Consider the following 15,048-nt stretch of genomic DNA (forward strand, 5'->3'; position numbering starts at 1 on the left):
GCACCTCTATCATTTTAATGTTCTGCCTTGATATCTTATAATGTAGTGCGGAATGAATGCTAGCGTTTGGATTGTGCTGACAATGTTTATTGTAGATGTCTGGTGCAGTACTGTACAAGTCGATTTACCACATGTCTCCTTGGCAATATACTGTTGATGTCATCCCTTCATAGATGCTGTATTCCTCACTTGTACTCAGTATTCTCCTGTGTCACTGGCTGCTAACAATGTCCTGTATAGATTGTGTAACTAGATAACTAAGTGGTTTGAGTCCATCCCTGTTTAAATAACTTGGCAGTGATTACTGTCATATATGGTTTACCACCTCACAACCACCTTTATATACACTTCTAATATGAGATGGATTTACAGTGGCACAGTGCTACATTAGCAGACCCTAGAATCTCTAGGGTGAATAACTTTTTGGCCACAGAATGATTGCATACTGATAGCATAACTGCAGTATCTCACAACTGTAATCCAAATTTTCCTGTGGTACATGACTTTGATACTGTGTAACTACATATGGAGGATGTTTAAGGTCAGCTATGAGTGTATCTTTCACCGTCATACTCTGTAGACTGCTCTTCAAAATATGTATATGATTTGTAGCTGTACAGTGTTTATTACACCCGTTGACCATTTTTGGCATAAACATCCAGGTAATAATCAGTGGTGATGTCATCCATTCAACTGTGCATTGTTCCAATTGTCCTACATGTCATATGGTGTTTGTGATTCAGGCACTAATTGGTAGTTAGTTCAAATCCAGCCATTGCTGTTCAGACTATGTTGTTTCAGTGTTATTATGACTGTACATGTTGCGAACACTATTGTCAAACACATCTGATTCTTTGTACACATATAGATGTTGATTATGTTTGCAAAAAGATATAAATATTTCTCACATAATAGTATTATTTAGAGTAATGATGATATGTGATTACAATGTCCTTACATAACATGTGCAGTAATATCCTCTGATACAAGGGAATGAGATGGCATTGTGTATGTTGATGCATTCGTGCAATAATTAAAGGCACACATATCCCTTGTGACAATAACATGATGTAATGCCTTGACCTACTGACATTTCTCACAGTTGTAGTGACAGTTCTACTGCAGTACATTTATTCTCTACAATATCATGCATTTTCTGTTGTCAAATGCTCAAGTATTCAAAATCCACATTCAGTGGCTGCTAGCACTGTGTGTCCTTATACTGTAATACATGAATGTCATCCACCACAGTTATAATGTGTACATTTACAGTGAGAGAGACCCTCCTGATTCATTTTATCTCAGAGACTGTTTACAACACATACACATGATGTAGTAAGTCAGCATAGGTGGAGTGTCACACTTATGTTAAGACCTCCGCTGTGGCACTTGTGGTTCATCTGCATGTCATTAGTCATTACAGTCACATAGCTTGCTGTTCAATTCCTGAAAGGGCAATATTATATGAATGTACTGATGTTACACAAACACCATTGTATCTGGTTACTTTTGTCCATTTTTTTATTGGGCAAAGATATATAATCAGTGGTTGTGACTGCATGCCAGTGAAACAGTTGTTTGGGGTATGTCATGTTGTAAGTGCTCCTATGGCATTAGCATTGAGAACTGGCTTGTATAGGATACACATACTCTGAAATGAACCACATACCAGCCCCACAAAATTATATCCATGTAAAATAAAATTTAACACTGCTAACTCTCCATATCACACCAACTTCTCAAAAGTAATTCTCTGCTGAGATTCTCACTCTAATCCTGCCCCAACTCTCCTCCTATTGCTTCATCTCATCCTAGACCCAATACTTGTCCAACTACAGCTCTCAGCTCTAAAACCCTAAACATAGTCACACAACTTTCAGAGCATCTGTAATAAAATCACCAGCTTCCATGTCTGACTATCACATAATGCTCCCAACATTCTAGCCGCCACTGAGACCTGGCATGAACCCAACATTAAAGACTCTGACCTCTTTCCTCTTATTCGCAACATTATTAGGGCTGATAAGCTTCACAAGAAAACCAGAGGATTAGCACTCATGTACCTGAATTCACTTAAAGAACAACTACAGCAAAAAATACTTTATTTCTGCTCCTTAATGCATTTTTCTTCCCTACCTGTCGATCACAATGCTCAGATAAAGCATTCAGGCATGCTGAAGCATTAATTTTAACTTTTCTACTGATGCCTTGAGTAATCTTATCAGTACAGCTTGCAATCTTTTTAATAAAATCCGGCTTGCACTGACACAGAATTCTGACAAGTCGCCCATCACTGTGGTAATATTTCTGAGTAAACCACACCCTCCTTTGCTCTGCTCGCCCTTTTCTAAATTAATGCACACCTTCTTTTTTCTATTTCCACCTCTGTGACCTCCCTATTATGTTCTTAAACATGCTCTCATCCGGGAGCAGGAATTTCTAATTGAATCTGAAGTTGTTAGATATTGGTAGTTTTTTGAAGATTTATAGAGTGATTCCTTACAGAATTCGTACGGATCTTGCAGCAGTGTAGTTTATTTAAAGAAAAGAATACTTTATCTCCTAATAGTAAGTGGTGCACCTCTATCATTTTAATGTTCTGCCTTGATATCTTATAATGTAGTGCGGAATGAATGCTAGCGTTTGGATTGTGCTGACAATGTTTATTGTAGATGTCTGGTGCAGTACTGGAAGCAGAGAGCAGCTGATAGCTATACATCATGCTTCAGGGCATTTTTTTTCCTTCTAGGTACTTAACTCTGTTTATACCTGCATATCTTTGTCTTGCTGCTGTTTATGTTGCTATGGAAGAAGATGGCAGCAATAGAGGAATATGCATAAAATAACTATATGACAGTGAATTTATTGTGTGAATGCCATTACTCAGTTTGGAGTTTAAGATCAAAGTACTCAATAAATCATGTCTAGTATGGTGACTTGGTGTATGGTATTCCGCTGCTGCTGTATGCTTCATCAGTGTTCAGTTTGGGTTACGGGTGTTTCTGGGCTTATATATGAAAAAAAAAAAAAAAAAAAAAAAAAAAAAAACAGCTTTGTTTTTCAGTTATGTGTGAGAAATCAACAAGCATTACAGTGAGTAATGGCCAATGTTAGAGTTCAAAAAATGCAGGTTGAAGCAAAACTTGTTGCTATATTTTATTACATTTTTCAATTCTACTAGCTTTTATGCAAATAATACGTTTCGTGTTGGTTGTGTGTGACTACCTTCATATTCCTGCTCTTGTAAATAAACAGAGGAAATAGACTGCAATGCTTCAACCATGTGCAGTTGTGTTGCCAATTAACCCTTTCAACTGTCTACAGTTTTGCAGAACATTTGTTTGCCCTGTACAACGTTTTTTAAGTTTTTAAATATATCCTTTATTTAAGACATTTTAACTGTTCAATTAAACCAAAACACTTAAGATGCTATCAAGTAAAGTTGGACTGTCATACAATACTTAAGAACATAGATAGAAATTACCATCAGTAGCTTATCGAAGTAATGCATTAATTGCCTTAAAGTCTGGTTTGACAATGACCAGGTTAAGAACATCACACCAGATGGCTACTAGCGGGCTAAAAGTAATCTAGTTTACTTTGCTCATTACTCAGCAAGAAATAAACTAGACAAACCCTGATAAATTTTAGGCAGCTTAAGAAAGTTTTATTTCATTCAGCATCCTACGCACAGTACATCAGCAATATTCCTTGTGTTTTCCAGATAAATCTCAGTCTATGAATGTTTCAGCAGTCTTCTGCTCATTCACAGTTGTCAGACTACAAAACCTGCATATAATTTACTTCATAACCTCTCAACTGTCCAGATTTTCACAGAATGCCAAGAATCCTGCCTCACATTTTTGGTCTGCTCTTCACAAAACCCATTGCCCTCTGCTAAATCACTGAGGATTGAAGTCACCAAACAAAGACAGTATTCCGAGTCTCAGACTTCACATCCCCCAGAAAATGCATGCCAGTGCACAACCCATTATATAAACAATGGCTTTGTTGATGTGTATTAACCCACCAGATGCGCAGCAGCAAGCCCCGCCCAAACCCCACCTAACACACAGGATCACGGTGATGTCACATCAAGTAAATATTTTTTCAGTTTGTGCTCCACATGAATATTCATTGTGACCAGCAAGCACATACTGCGGACCTGAAAATTCAAACGTTGAGCTAGTGGTAATTGAAGGAATTAATGAAATCATTAATTAATATTTCTAAGACAGTCATAAAAAGCAAGTTTTGAGAAACCCAGACATCCCATTAAGGGATTTAAGCTGTTACAGCCCCCTAGTAACACAGTTCATTTTTTATCTATATTTTTTTAATAATCCAAAAAAATGAATTAAAAGCAAGAGAAACACTTAATTCAAAGTAATGGATTGCAGCTGTTATAGTCCCCTAGTCGAATTGTATATTTTTCTGCAATGAACGGGTAATACTGCAGGCATGTGGAGCCCGTGGTAATTCCAAGAAAGTCATGAACAAACATCACTCCCTTATATTACTTACTGAACAAACTCACAGTTGAAGGGCATGACACACTTACAGAACTGAGATTCTGCATTTTACTGCATAATTGGGGTTTGTTACAATGCTTGTGCAGAGGAAAAAGAAAACAGTGTATAGGCAGATCCTTGGGTAGTTATTCTGTATTTCACACAGTATTAATTCTTTCCAGTGCCAAGTGCCAACATGAAGTTTGCAAGTTATGCACACTATTTTATTGCGAAGTGTGATTTTCAAACCTGCCTGGCTGAATAATGAATATGTATTATTATTAATAGTAGTGATTGTGGCAAGAGCAGTGTATTTTCTCAGTCTGTTTTATAGTTTAACATGTGCTGACAGAGAACTGTTTGTGCTAACTTTAATGAGCACAGGATTCCAGGTGAATTCCTCACTGATTTTCCAAGTGTACTCCTCTGTTTTCCCCTATTACCACTATATCAAGGAAAAATACAATAATTCAACTGTAACACTCACACAATGGAATAATACTGTCCATATGTCTTGTAGAAGGTATGCATCATAATTAAAATGCATTTGTTTTGTTAACAGAAAGCCAGCGTATTACTTTTACTTATCTTTTATTATGTGTGTAAAATCAACTTGTCACAGGGTACATGGTATACGGCAGTATATTTCAGAAAGGCTGAGTGGCTTTTCGTTTGCACCTCATACATGATAATCATGAAACAATGTTGCATGATGTCACTAGCAAATCTGCATGCCATGCCAATCATGCTACATTTGCATATGACATCACTGGCTTTTGGTTTGTCAATCACACTGGCCAAGCCCATTCCTGCATGAATTGGCCAGTGGGTTACTACACATCAACAAAGCCCAAACAGCTTTCCAACTTTTTCCTGTACAACCTTTTTGTGGCAAATCACAAAGCATTATAATTAGATTTTAATGCCAGGCATTAGACTTTCAGAACATGAAATGCATATTGAAATTTGAATTTGAAAAGTGAATTTCCATTCACTGTTGCTGATCGTCCATGTCCAGAGCATTTTCCTCGACATCCCCTATAACTACATCCCCACAGTTTCTTTTGACCATTATATCCTGGAATTAAAGCCTTCCTGGTGTGCACTGGGTCCTGTGGCTTGCAAAAATGCAGCTAAAAAGTCAGTAACCACTCAATCCTCTATAACTACCTCCCCACAGTTTCTATTGACCATTATATCCCAGAATTGAAACCTTCCTGGCATGTATCAGGTCCTGCAGCTCACAAAAATACAACTATAAAGTCAGCAACCACTTAATGGTTTTGTTTTATTGTGGTCAATAGCATAGTATTTCAGGGTTTTGATAAGCTCCTTTAGGTGGGTTCTCACTTTCGGTAAGGTACGCACAGCAACCCAATAATCCTCTTCTCACTTTGCACACTGTTTCTTTTGCTTGTAACTTAGTCCCTTAGCCTCCTTTTACCCAGTTTTATTCTCCGTGCCACAGCCCATTTTTGCCACTCTCTACCCACCATTCTTTAGCTCCTTTCCCTCTCCAACTTCCTGCTTTTGTCTCCAACCTGTTTTTTTTTTTTTGCTCTCAAGCCAATCTTTTCCTTCCTGCTTTTATTTTTTTATTTAATCTCCCATGAATGGGAGATATGAAATTCACCCCGGGGATCACTTCTGTGGCTCTGCTCTACAGGGGCACAGGAAAATAACTTTCTTGGGTGACATAAGCCAGGAAACCTTGTTGGCTAGGCTTACTTAAGCCCTTGGGCCAATAGCCTAGTACCTACCTATGAACCTATGAACCTATGAATATTGAATACTGAGCTTCTGAAAGCCACATGTTTTTGCAGGTCGTCTGGCAATTTAAATATTCTAGACTCCAGGCACTATTTTTCCTTGGAGAACTGCTGTGTGAACAAGCATGCAATTTTACTGTTACTTCAATCTGGTCTCTGATAGCAGGTTTTGTTAGAAATAATCTTACTAGGTTGTACTACTTATCTGTACACCTAAATACTGTATCCCGCTGCTGCTAGTTGTTTGCATAAATCTGCTGTTAATGTTTAGTGTATATCTATTCATTTTTACACTTGTATCTGAAGCACCGGTTTGTATCATTTTAGAATTACCTGAGCTCATATACTACTTTTTAATGGTGTAGACAGTGTTTTTCTTAGCCAGTACTCAGTTTTCTCTGCCAGTTATTGTTAAGCATATGTGCTTTTCTGTTTATACACCTAGAACATAACATTGTTTTCCTGTCTATAGCTGGTGATCTATAAATTATTTATCATATCTGTGTGTGCTATGTGATCTTCACTCTCAAATCCTTACACTGAGGTCTCCCTTTTTGTCTTTTTAGCCACTATAACTACCTCCCCACAATTTCTCTTGACTATTATATCCTAGAATTGAAACCTTCCTGGCATGTATCGGGTCCTTCAGATCACAAAAATGTAACTAAAATGTCAGCAACCACTTAATGTATGTGTTCTATTGTAGTCAATAGCATAGTATTTAAAGGTTTTGATAAACTCCTTTAGGCGGGTTCTCACTTTCGATAGGAGACACACAGCAGCCCAGTAATCCTCTTTTCAATTTGCACACTGTTTCTTTTGCTTGTAACTTAGTCCCTTAGCCTCCTCTTACCTAGTTTTATTCTCCTTGCCACAGCCCATTTTTGCCACCCTCTACCCACCTTTCTTTAGCTCATTTCCCTCTCCAACCCATTTTTTTTTTGCTCTCAAGCCAATCTTTTCCTTCCTGCTTTTATTTTTTATTTATTTTCCCATGAATTTCTACTTACCTGTACCTTAGCAGCTTAGCAGTCAACATTCAAGCTCAGCTCAGCCTTATAAGCAAAGAGCTTTCTCCTTAATTACCTTTCTAGCTTTATTTTTTTCTTTGTATGGGACTGAATGTCTTTCTTTGGTAATTTTAGTGGTTTGTGACCTGGGTGTAGGCCTGCTCTGTTTGCCCTCGCTTCACTCAGGGTCATTCCATTCCCTTACCCTACCTTCATTCCCACCCCCACACTCCTGTAACTTAGAGCTAATCAAACCACACCCCTTCATAACCACACCCCTCTGGCAGCAAATCCTTTTTCTCATCTAATTATACTTGTATTCCTTAACTTTTCTTTCACCTTCCTCTTTTGAACTCTTTGAACAAAGCAGACTGCATTACTCTCAGACATTGTACACCTTATTCTCTCCTCCTACCATAAAGCATTCTTTTCTAACTTTTTTATCTCCTGCCTCCCTTTTACCTTTTGCAACCTTTATCTATAACATATTCTTGTCAACCTTCTTTTCCACCACACTACCTTTCTACTCCCCTTCAACAAGCCTTCTCATCTTCTTTCTTGCTCAATTCCTCCTAATATCTCTAATTAATTTAGGATAATTTAAAATTTATCCTCCCAGTCAGCTATTACCCTTAAGCTTTTACAATATTTACTAGCATCTCTACCATGCCTCCAAGAAAACCTATCATCTCTCTCACTTTCCCATTAGCTCTGTTATACATAGCCTTTTATACCACCTCCTACCAATCTGACCTTCCCATATTCTATCCCTCTCCTACTTTGCCTATTATGCAGAACCTTCTTCAATATAAAGCCTCTGTTCATATCTCCCCACATCTTTTTGTTACCTCTCCTACACTACTCTTCTCTCTTAGATATTTTCACACTCATAGCTCTGCTTATAACCTTTATATACATTACAGACTGTTTTCCAAACTAAAACTGCTTACACTGCACTCCCTTACCCACATTAAACTCCAGTCTGACATTCATCCAAACCCAGGCCCTACTCTTGCCACTTTCTCTAACCCACCTCCTCCGCTAAACCCTAATACTAACATTGCCCCTACCTCTTACCTACCTCTAAAAAATACACCTTTGACATACTCATTAGAAACTTCAACCTCAGAAACCTTCTTAATAAAGGTCATGAATTTCAGGCTGCCATTGCCATGTACTCCCAAGACATAGCCATTATTACTGAAACCTGGCTTAAGCCACATATAAAATCTGAAGAATTCCTTCTCAATGGGTGTAGTATCATCAGAGTGGATAGATTATCTAAACATGGTGTGGGCATTGCCATCATGTTCAAAGATAGCCTTAACGTGGTACAACTCAACTCTACTCCACCTGATCTCCTAACTCGGAAATTTTAGCTGCATGGCTAGATATAAATAAACATAAGTCCATTATCATTATAGCTATCTATTTGCCTGCTGCAAATAACCTTCATAACATTGAAACCATCCTTGAATGCGCCTCTTCCAACTTTAGCCATGAAACTGTAGTACTTGGAGACTTTAACCTTGACTGGCTTGCCTGCTCTTCTAAATCTCCTACAAAGTTTATTAACTTACAAAACTTCCATCAAAACATTAACCATCCCTCACGCATTGATAAACACACAAACAAATAATCCATTCCTGACTGGATTCTGACAAACAAATCTTAACATTAGCTATGATGCTGGCTGTCTTCCAGACACTTTAAGTGATCACTTCCCATCCTATCTAATCAGAAAATATATACATAATTCTTGTAATATTACATTCTGCTACATTCGTAATAAAAAATAATTTTCCCCAATCATTTTCAACACACTTTTACAACATGACTGGTCACCTCTAAAAACTCTCAATTGGACCTTGCAGTACAGTATTTTAATAATGCTTTCCTGCAAATATTAAATAGCTTTGCCCCAGTCAGGAAAATTCATATCAAACCAAACAATTTTCATGGCTAACAAAAAAAAATTCTACTTCTTAAGCAAAGGGACAATGCATGGTCTCTTTTTCTTAATAACAGAAGTACGATCAATTTCACCTCCTACCAACAACTTATAAATCAAGCCAAAAAAACAAATTAAACAAGACAAAAAAATGTATTTTCAATCATGTCAACTAAAATACCAAAAAATCCTCAAAAATTCTGGCAAACAATCAACCTCCTTCTTAATACTGGAAAATCCACTACCCCAGTCCCAACAACTTCTGCTACTACTGAATTTATAGCCACTCAATTCAATTCCCATTTTATTACCTCAGTAATCTCACTACTACACAAAACTTCTAATTCTCCTCTTTCCATATCCTCTCCTACCAACCTCAATTCTACATTTTTCAGTCTCAAACCCATTCAAACTAGTTACACAAAAAAATCTACCAACTAAATTAATATCTTGTACACTCACCACTGATCATCTACCTGGTGATTTTCTAAAACTAGCTGCCACATCCATTGCTTACCCTATATTTATTCTAATCAAACCATTCTATCTCTGAACAGTATGCACCAGTCCTTTGAAAAATATCTCATGTCATACCCCTTCATAAAGGTGGCCCCAGGATTTATCCATCTATAGATGCAGGAGAGGGAATATCATTGTACTTGGAGAGAAACTAGTGTTTAGATGGAGTTAGTGGAGGGGCGTATGTTGGAGAAGAGCATGGACATACCCATTTTGAAGATAGGTAAGAATAGAGGAGGGATTTGAAGTTGGTGTGGTTTGGAGTATTTCGAAGGGAGGAAGTGAGTTCCATAGTTTAACTAAGAAGTATGACAGCAGAAGGTGCCCAGGGAGCCAGGAAGGTTTGTAGATTTGTCAGAGGTTTTGATTTTCTGATTGGAATGAGCAGTTAGGAATATAGGGGGTTAAGGTGGTGGAGAGAGAGGGACAGCTGGAGGGCTTGAAGATGAGCTTATGTGCAGTGGTGAGTTTAAGATAGTTCAGGTAATTATGTAGCTTGAGCCATTGCAGACAGTGGAAGGAGAAGCAATGATGAGATGAATTTTTAAAATTGGTGTAAAATTTGCAGCTTTTATTGTAGCAGCATTCCAGTTTGGATTGTAAGCTGAACTGGAAATCAGTGAGCAGAGGAGCACAGTACATGAGAGAGGGGAGAAGGTAGGAGGAAGCTAAGGTCTTTCTGGTGGAGGGAGTAAGGTAATGATTGCCTATGTACAGCAGTCCAAATTTTTGGTGTTTTTTTTTTTTGATAATTGTTTGGATATGGATGTCGAATTTTAGATGTTAATCAATGATGACACCAAACGTTTAGTGTGTGGTACAATTTCAATGGGGATGTTATTTTGTCTTAGTATAGTAAAGCATTTTTTATCAATAGAGAAGTTACTATAGAAGGAGAAAAAATCATTTGCTTTGTTTTGTTTGCATTTAGTGTGATGTAGTTGTTTTGCATCCATGTTTCTGTTTTAGAGAAAGCTAAAGGGTGCTAAGCAGTAGTTTGGAGGGGAAGTCGGCAGAGAAGATGATTGTTGAATCATTTGCATACTGGATTGGAGAGGTATCTGAGATGGAGCGGGAAAGTTATTGATAAATATATTGAAGAGTAAGGGGCCAAGGACAGAACCTTAGGAAACACTAGTAGGGGTGTGTATGAAGGAAGAGGTTGAAGATTTCCATTTTACAGCTTGTTGTCTTCTGGAGAGGTAGCCAAAGAACCAGGCTATGGTGGAAGGGGAGAAACTGAGAGAGAAGAGTTGACATAGGAGTATAGGGTGGGAGACAATTTAAAAAGGCTTTGGCTAGGTCTAAGAACAGGGTAGATATGATTTTACCAGAATCACAAGCTTGGTTAATGGTCTCGAGGAAGGAGAGGAGGGCAGTGATGGTGATGTGGCTAGGGCAGAATCCATGCTGTGTGGGGGTAAGGAGGTTATTGTGTGTTAGATATGGCATCCGTTGTGAATGAACACATTTTTCCAGGATTTTTGAGAATGGAAAAAGGATGGCAATAGGCCTGAAATTGGTGGTGTCAGTGTTTTTACCTCCCTGATGGAGTGGAATGCTGAATGCATGTCTCCAAATTGAAGCAACATAGAATTCTTGGAAGGATCTGTTTATTACAATGGAGATAGGAAATGCAATACTGTCAGCAGATAATTTGAGGAAGGATGGAGGCAAATTATCTGGTATGTTGCAATATGGTTTGAGCTGGAGGAGCAGTTTTTCATTATGTTTCTGGGGTTGGAAGTTAGGTAGAAGGTGAGGGTATGAATTACATGAACAGAAGGATGGGGGGAGGGGAGTTGAAATTGGGGAGGGTGAGAGAAGGAGGTGTTCAGTTTGCCTATACATTCCACAAAGAATGAGTTAAATAAAGTGGCTGTTTCTAGATTGGTGGGGTTAGGGCTGGGACAGGAGTTGTCTTTATTTCCTGAATGGAGGAGGGAGGAGATTGTATTCCAGAATTTTCTAGGGTTGGTTGAGTGTTCAAACTGAAGTTTGGAGTAATGTGTTTTGCAGTCTCTAGTTATTAATTTTTTTTGCAGAGTTGTGGAGTTGTTTGAATTCTAGTAGGACATTAGGTAGTTTATTGTTTTGGTATTGTTTCCACTTTTTCTCTTTTAGGAACATATTTTGTTTAGTTTCCTTTGATAGCCAGGGAAAGGTTTTATCTTTGACTTGTTTGGTTCTGAGAGGAGCAAGGCTGTTGACTAGGTTCAAGAAGGTTTTGTTGAAGTAAGTTATGGCATTGTTAAGGGGCAGGGTTTTAAGGGGGTCTTGTCTATTAGTTTTAGACATTCAAAAATATTTGGGGGTTAAAATTGGAGAGGTTATGAGTTTGAATGTAGTGATGTTCCTTTTGGAGAGGAGAAGGGAGACGGTCTGCAAGGGCTGACAGATTGTCACTGAGAGGGTCAGGAAGGATTCTTGAATTTGAGATTAGATTAGGATGGGATGCTAACATCCAGTCAATGATGGTGCCAGAGGATCTATCTTTGTTTGGCCTGGCAGGAGAATTTATTTATTGGGTGAAGTTAAAGAGGTTGATCGTTTGAGCAGGGGCTTGAGAGTTTATAGTGACCCAGTTAATGTTCATGTCTCCTAGGATAAAGGTTTCATTTTTAATGTTAGAGGAGAACCATGAGAGAATGTCTTCTAGTATTGAGATGTTATTGCCTGGAGAGATACAGAGGGCAGCTATGCATATAGATTTGTGTTTGCTGATTTTTAAGAGAGCTATAGTTACTTCAGTGTTGGTGAAGTTTGGAATGTGATTGATGTATGGGGTAACTGTATAGGAGGAGGAGTTGATTATGGCTAAACCACCACCTTTCTTGTTTAGTCTGTCATTGTGAATCATTTGGTAGCCAGGTTGTAGCATCTCTTAGTCTTTAATGTATGGTTTAAGCCATGTCTCTGAGATGGCTACTGTGTCAGGGTGGTTAAAGGAAAGCCAAGCATGGAGGTTAGGAATTTTATTTCAAATGCTTTGGGCATTAACTGTGTTGATGTGAATGGTTTTGGGATTGTGATGGTGTGTAGGAGGGGGGTAGCAGTGGATGGGGTGATAGTGGACCCGGGGTTGGGATGGATGTCACCGGAAAGAGAGAGGGAAATTTGGAGAAGTAAGTGTGTAAACTACTCTAATGTGGAAGGAGAGTTTAAGTAGTCATACGGAGTGGGTTTGTTGGGGTGGGAATAGAGAGGTAAGTTATGAGAGGGTAGGATAGGTAGGATTTTATGTTTGAATAGTAGGGTTCTGTTAGAGGACTAGAGTTCATGAGTTATAGAGGAGAAGGATGGTGAGGTAGTGTGTTGGAAATTGGTTGTACAATGTGATGGTGAGGTATGGGAGGGGTCTGAGAGTTGTGTAAGATAACTAATGGAGGTTAGCAGTGTTGAGAGAGTTGTTAGGCTTAGTAAATATGGTTTGGTATGGGGCATTGTTCAGGTGAAGTGAGTGCCTTTGAGTGTATTCTTTGTGGCCTGGGAGGGGATTTGGTTGATTGGAAAGTGGTAGATGTGAGAGGAGCTAGAGTAGGATAAATGTACAGGTAGTGGGGGTGGGTGGTAATTGGGGGCAGAGTTGGGGAGTGGAGTGAGCCAGGAGGGTGAATGGAGTAGGCAGAGCTCTCTAGCAGAGGTGAATGAAAAAGTATCAGTGACTGCAAGTAAGTGTAGGTAAGAGTTGTTGCCAATTTATATGTAAACTTATGCATATGCCTAAGCTTGTACCAGTTTGTTAAACTATCTAAAACAGCAAATGAAGGTGACTGGCTAGTAGCTCATGAGTTTAATCTGTTAGTCTAGGTAGAGCTGCTGCTAGATCCCTTAGGATCAGAAAATAGTTGCTGAGCAGCACGTACCTGGAATGGGTTGGGATAGGCTGTACTGGGAAGGAGGGGAGTTATAGAGCTCTGCTGCCACCTAGTGTTAAAGTATCAGTGGTTCAAGCTGACTAGAATAGTTATGAGGTAAAGTCCCTGTGAACGTGCACACTATCGGGGAGCACTTAACTCAGCAGTTATTACAACAGTAGATTCTATGTAGAGATTAAAAATCCTACAGGAGCTTACATGCATGTGAATGTGAGACAAATACACTTTTTCCCTGGGGAGAACAGCTAATTCTTTAGGTCCATTTGGCAATGGTGGTGTCACTTGCACAGCTTTAGGAATTCCCTTGGAATGGAGGGGGAGTTGAAAGAGACCATGCGAGCTGGAATACAAACAGAGAGAGAAAGGCTGAGTTATTATGCAGAAGCAGAGAGTAAAGAGAGAGGTGCTTGGGTGAGTGAGAGAGCTGATTGGAACAGGGTGAGTGAGGGGGGATAGAGGAAAAGTGAATGAGAGTGTGTATGCGATATGGTAGTACAGGGGGTAGAGCAGCCTATAACAGCATGGAGAACAGTAGAGTAGAGCAGCAGGACATTACATCACAGTAGAGATTATTTGTATATGCACATTTTCAAACTTAAAGCAATACAACTTAATATAGTTATATAAAATCTATATCTACACATACATGTATGTATGAGCTTGCAATACAAAGTTTGTTCATGTCTGTGTGTATATTTATAAATGGAGGATAGTGCTGTTTTTTGTGCATAGCATAGGAGTCAGAGTGAATATAGTTCCCATGCATTGTGTATATACAGGAAATTGTGTGCTGCTATTAGCTGGCTACATTTCTGTAAGTGATGGAACTCCAACCAGTATAAAGTTTGATATCAGAGCAATGTCGGTTTCAATAAATTTGGTTGTTGTCAAAATTTTTTTTATTACAACACTGTTTGAGTGAAGAAATGAGCAACACGGCATGGTGGGAGAAGCAGGGTAGTACAAAAGAAGCATTACCAAACATTTACATATGTGTTTGACTGTATATAGACAGCCTTGCTTTTTAACAGATTTGTGAACAATGTCAATAGGGATGCAATTTAAAGGAGTTGATATATATATATATATATATATATATATATATATATATATATATATATATATATATATATATATGTATATGGGTCTACTTTAAAACACCGACACGCAAAACACAGACGATGAGAACACTGAGACAAGAAGATCAACACCTGAGATGACCGACAGTTTAAAAGCACGAAACTTCACATGCACGACAAACCACAATCCCGACAATCAACAAAACAAAACAAATACCTTTTCCGAAAAACACAAGCACAACAAAAACCTTACAAACCTACACTAAACCTTACATACACAACTATCTATGCACTAACCTTAAACCAAACCCTAACCCTAAGGTCCGTCACT

The 15,048-nt window shown here is 38.5% G+C and overlaps 1 protein-coding gene across 1 annotated transcript in view; it reads left to right on the forward strand.

The window, feature by feature from the left end:
• Nucleotides 1-2,374: 2,374 nt before the first annotated feature.
• Nucleotides 2,375-15,048, forward strand: part of LOC122809191 (sialic acid-binding Ig-like lectin 14) — a 1,573,173-nt gene continuing 1,560,499 nt past the window's right edge. The window contains exon 1 of the mRNA XM_044080499.1: nucleotides 2,375-2,568. The gene's annotated coding sequence lies outside the window, so the exon portion shown is untranslated. The remainder of the gene's footprint in view (nucleotides 2,569-15,048) is intronic.

The sequence above is a fragment of the Protopterus annectens genome, chromosome 8.part0 (genome assembly GCF_019279795.1).
Source record: "Protopterus annectens isolate FY-2018-M chromosome 8.part0, PAN1.0, whole genome shotgun sequence".
Classification (NCBI taxonomy): Eukaryota; Metazoa; Chordata; order Ceratodontiformes; family Protopteridae; genus Protopterus; species Protopterus annectens.